Consider the following 5,691-nt stretch of genomic DNA (forward strand, 5'->3'; position numbering starts at 1 on the left):
ACTCATTACCAAATGGCAGGGTAGGGAGGCCCCAAAATAGCAACCGCAGCAGCAAGATGACTAACGACGGGGTGTGTGTTGGGAGCGCGGCCTCTGCGTCGCCGGGGAGCGGCGGGGTCTATTTTGGGGACTGGGGAGGGAGGGGAAGGCCGTGCGGGGGCCGGACCGCGGGCTCCAGGCTTGTTCGCTTTCTTCCCAGCTTCAAAACACATTTTTCACATTAGGTAGTGAGAATACAGGGCAATTTCTGTGGCACCAACATACTTTCTTTCAAGATATGATTTATATGTTTGGCCCACGTTCGAAATGAAATGGTTATTGAGATAAATGGCCAGGCTGGGGCCTGTGAAATGGTTTCCATTATGTCGTTCTTTTGCTCAGCTCCGTGGAAAACTGCCTGAAACGTGCCCCGTAGAAGGGCAGACACTGGCATTTTGGATCTCTGGCTCGGAGGGCTTTTGGGGTCAATGCTAGAGAGAAGGGAGGAAGATGAGCGGGGTGGAATCCAGCGGGGACCACTTGATGAGAAGGGGCGATTCTGGAACCCTCAATCATGGCAGCGCAGGCGATCTGGAATGTCGGGAGGAGCCGTGATGCCACCCCACACGTCATTTGTGAAACTTCAGAGTGAGGCCTGCCTCCGGGCCTGACCACCAGAGACGGGGGCTGAGCAGACACACCCCAGGCCTTCTGTGAGCTGCAGGAAGCAGGCAGTGAGAAAGGGCGCTGAGGTGAGGGCAGAGCGTGCAGAGACCCTTCTAGGGGCCAGCTGGTTTCCACCAAGGTCCAGGGTGACTCAACGGGGGAGTCTTTTCAACCAGTGGCGCCAGAACAATCATATGCGCGTCCGGACGACAATGAGCCTCGGATCCTACCCTCAAACCACACTCAGAAATTAGACTGAAAGGTGTCATGGGCGCATACGTAAAAGCTGAAAGTATAAAACTTCGGGAAAAGAACACAAAAACTAATGAAACTTTGAGGTTAGACAAAGCTCTCGGGATACTGAAAGGATGGACCATGAGATAAAAAATAAGCTTGACTGACGAGAAGCTGCATTTCCCCTTTGAAAGATAATGTTAAGAAACGAAAACGGCCAGCCCAGGGAGACGGAGGAACCACAGCAACACACATATCTGACAAAGGGCCCAGACCCAGAAAACACAAAGAACTCTGAAAACTCATTAGTGGTAAGATGAAGAGCCCACTGAAGACACGGGGCAGAGATTTGCAAGAAATGTCATAAATGACAGAGACGGCAAATAAACACCGACCCAGTGTCACCGGAAAACTGCAATAAAACCTGTGTGCTGTCCCCACAGGCCACCCGAGCGCACCAAGTGGCTGGAGGGAAGGAGTCCGCGGCTCCAAGTACGGACGAGGATGGGCAGCAACCGGGATCCTCCCACGCGGCTGTTGGGACCCACGATACACCCTCGCTCTGCAAGGAGCGCGACAGCTACTTCACAAAATTAAACAGACTCACATCATACGATAACCCAGGAATTCCAGACCTAGGGAACTGCTCAGAAGAAATGAAAACATATCCCCATGCAAAGACTTCTATACAAACACACACTAGACCTTTATTCTTTTTTTTTTTTTTTTTTTTTTTATACAAGCACTGGGTACAGTCAGAAGCGCGGGAGGGTGAGAGAATTCACCAGAGCCAGAGCGGGGAGCAGAGCAGGCAGAAGGACCGAAGTACACTGCTGAGGGGAGCAGTGGGCGGCAGGAGAGGTCTGCACGCCATGTGGGACCCTCCTCCGGTGGCCGGGGAGCAGCCGGGGATTGAACCGGCACTGCAGAGGCTGCGGGCAGCTTTGCAACCCAGCACTCAACCACTGCGCCACCAGGGAGGCCCTAGACCTTTATTCTTAATCATTACAAGCTAGAAACAACTCAAATACTCAGAACAGGTGAGTGAACGAATCAACAATTACAGCATATTCATGAAATGTATTATTGAGCAACAAAAAAAAACAATATACTGGCACATGCAACAACTTGGACGGATCTCAAAAATAGCATGCTGAGCAAAAAAGTCGAGTACTTGGTATAGGATTCCAAAACACATTCCTAAAAGTTGTATGGAGCCCCAAAGACCCTGAATAGCCAAAGCAGTCATAAGAAAGAACAGGAGAGCTAGGTATACCACATTTTCTGATTTCAGGCTACACATAAAGTGACAGCAATTAAAACAGTATGGCACTGGCATAAAAATAGATACATAGTTTAACGGAGCAGAACAGAGAGCCTAGAAATAAACCCCTGCATTTATGGCCAACTAATCCATGGCAAGGAAGCCAAGAACACTCAATGGAGAAAGGACAGTCTCTTCAATAAACAGTGCTGGGAAAACTGGATATCCACACGCAGAAAATGAAATTAGACCCCTACCTCACACCACTCACAAAAATTAACTTGAAAGGAATTAAAGACTTAACATGAGACCTGAAAGATGCTCCTGGATATGGCTGTTGGTGATGATGTTTTGGAGGGGACACCAAAAGCACAAGCAACAAAAACAAACAACAAAGCTTTTGCACAGCTAAAGAAGCAATCCATAGCACGGACAGGCAACTGTGGGATGGGAGAAAGTATTTGCAAAGCACGTATCAGATGAGGGTTGGTATGCAAAATATACCAAGAACTCATATAACTCATGACAACATCAATCAATCTCATTTTAAAGTGGGCAGCAGAACTAAACGGACATTTTTCCAAAGAAGATGCCCAAATGGCCAACAGCTACATGAAGAGGCGCTTGACATCACTAGCGGGGACCACAGACGCACCATGGCCTGTCAGGGTGGCTATTACCAAGGCAGGGGGAACAAGTGCTGGCGAGAGTGTGGACAAAAGGGAGGCCCCAGCACTGCTGGTGGGATGTGGACTGGCGCAGCCCCAATGGGGACAGGATGCAGGTTCCCAAATACTGAGAAACAATCTATCCGGGGATCCGGCAGTTCCCCTCCAGGGTGCAATCAAAGGTGCAGCTACAGGACGTGAACGCAGGATGCCAAGGAGACGTGCGATTCAGGCTGACTGCACCACTGTCCGCAGCGGTGCCCGCGCGGGAAGCCGTGTCCACGCAGGCGAGAGCCGCGAGGAGAGGCCTGCACACGCTGGGCGCTATTCACACGAGAACGAGGACACGCTGCCGAGTGTGACGACAAGGGTGACCCTGAGGACACTGCCACGTGAGGTAAGTCGAGCAGCGAGTGAGAAAGACAATTGCCGCAGGGTCTCCGCGCGGAAGGAAAGCAGCCCCCCTCGTGGAAACAAGAGCAGAACGGCGGTTAAGGGGCTGGGGATGCGGCCGCTGGGGAGATGTTGTTTAAGGGCACAAACTTGCAACAAATAAGCCCCGGAGACCTAACTGCCTACGAGCAGAGTCCTGGGGACAGATGGCGGGGCCGCGGTTCCAAGACCAACAGCGTGCTGGGGCGACACCGGCCATGCCCTTCTTTACCTTGGCAGTCTCCTGCCCGCACCTAAATATAGATGCCTTTGCAGGGCGGGCATGTGCCCGCTGCTACAGAGCCGGCCTGTGGAGACGGGCAGGCGTTAAGACTAGAAGCTTTTCACTACGTGTCGCCGGGATCTCAATTTCCCTTCTTGTTCAGATCAAAGCCCCTCACGGGCGGGTGGAGAGGAAGGCCGGGCTGGGGAGGGCACAGCCGTGGCAGCCGCCGCGCGGGGAGGCGGCATGGGCCCCAGGCCCCGGGAGGCGCTCAGAGGCCCAGAGACGCCCCCCGCCCCCTCGGCATCCCGCCTCTCCGACCGTGGACACGGGGCCGCGAGGTGCGCTCTGGGTTGCTCCTCCGGCTCCAGCTCGAAAGGGCTTCCACGTTTAAGAGCAGAAACAAAGGGTCGTTTGCCCGCCTGCCAGACAAGAACTATTTTAAAGCCCGCGCTGCAAGCCGCGTGCTCTGCCTCCACTTTCCTGCTTTGTGGATGAACAACAGGGCTCGGCTGAGAAGGCCGCGTTTCGGAGAACAGAGAAGGGGCCACGGCGGCTTCAAAAACAGGACATCTTTAAAGCTCTGTGTGTCCCCCCCAGCTCCACCATCTTCCAGGAAGCAGTTTTTAATGACAGCTTTTAGTCACGGCAGAAGAGTTTCTGCTTCAGAGCATTTCCACGGCGGCCGGCGTCTTCCACAGGACGGGGTGGGGTGTGCTCAGTCGTCCCAAACCACCCTGACCCTGACCGGGGCCCGCAGCTTTGCTCGGCCTCACACCTGAGCGGAACAGCAGCCCGCAGCGAGCTTGGCGCCAGTTCTGTGAGCTCGTGCTTAAAAATCAATTTCTCCTTCTTAAATGGCTGCAAGCGGGGCCGGGCCGGGGAAGAGCCGTGCCGGAGGAGGCTAACGGAATAAACAACCACGATGAGATCGTTTTCTCTGGCCGGGTCTTGCTCAGCTGAAATGAACCGGCAGAGATGATGAAAGGCGCGGAGCAGGGCCCAGGGCAAGCGGCTGGGTGGGCTGTGGTCTCTGGAGACCCAGAATGCTCCCGGCCCCGCCCCCCTGCTCCCCACTGTGACGACTGGTGCACAGCGGGGGGGGGGGGGGGGTGTGTGTGGCTGCCGATGGAGGAGCCCAGGCCGATAGGCATCCTCTCAGCTCTGCCCAACGGTACCCCTGCAGCTGTCCCTTATCGGGGTCACTCCTCCCTCTTTCCTGCTCAGGCTGGGGCCTCCCCTCCCCCTCACCTCGGAGAAGCCTCCCAAGTTAGCATCCTGGCCCCTGGAGCGCAAGAAGCCAGGCCACTCCGGGGGCTCGGGGATGGGCACAGACACACCAACAACTCAGGTCCTGCTCCCCAGCCCTTCTCTGCCACTGGCAAAACCACTGGTTTTTTCCTGCCTGCCGAGTACCTGCCTGTGAGACGCTGGTAAACACGAGTCAGCCCTTACCAGCTCCGTCCTCCCGGGGGCGGCATGCCTGACCTCATCTCCTGGGAGTCTGTTCTCAACCCGCAGCCCTGTCTGCCCCCAGCTCATCCCTCCACAGCCCTGAGTCCCCCACCCCTGAGTACACTGTGCGTCCTGTCTGCTCACCGCAGGGAGGCCCCTCCAGACCAGCTCACACCTCACACCACGCTCGGCACCCACAAACATGGAATCACTGGATCTGAAACTGCACAGCAAGGACCTGCTGAATGAGGGTGTAACTGGCACCAATCACGCCAGCTGGAAGGGGCAGCACCTACAGCCACTCCCAGGGCCACGCCCAAGGCGCAGGAGGGACAAGCCCCCAGGCACATAGAAGGGGCAGCAAGAAGCGAGGGGCTGGTCCAGTTATTAAGAGGAGCTGCAGTGAGACAATCACGGCTACAAGGGGGCGATGGAAGGGGGGATGGGGGCTCCGGTGACCTCAGAGCAGCAGGCACAGTCTGAGATGAGGTCTGGGGAGGGTGCCAGGCGGACAGAATTTGGATTTTTCTTGCATTTCTGCTTTCAATTAAAGTAAATCCTGACTTCTCAATTTAGGATCCAAGTTTTCAAAAAACTGATAAAAATAGGACTGGACATTGCTTCCGGGCGCGGACTCAGCTCAGGCTGTGACGCTCTCACAGAAGAGAAGGGGGTGTCTCCCAAGTGTACCTGAGAGGGCCCAAGGCCCTTCTGGCCCGTGAAGCAGAAGGCGCCTGCAAACACCGGTCAGGCGCGGCGTGCAAGGGCTC

Source organism: Talpa europaea, assembly GCF_964194135.1.
Source record: "Talpa europaea genome assembly, chromosome: 11".
Taxonomy (NCBI): Eukaryota; Metazoa; Chordata; class Mammalia; order Eulipotyphla; family Talpidae; genus Talpa; species Talpa europaea.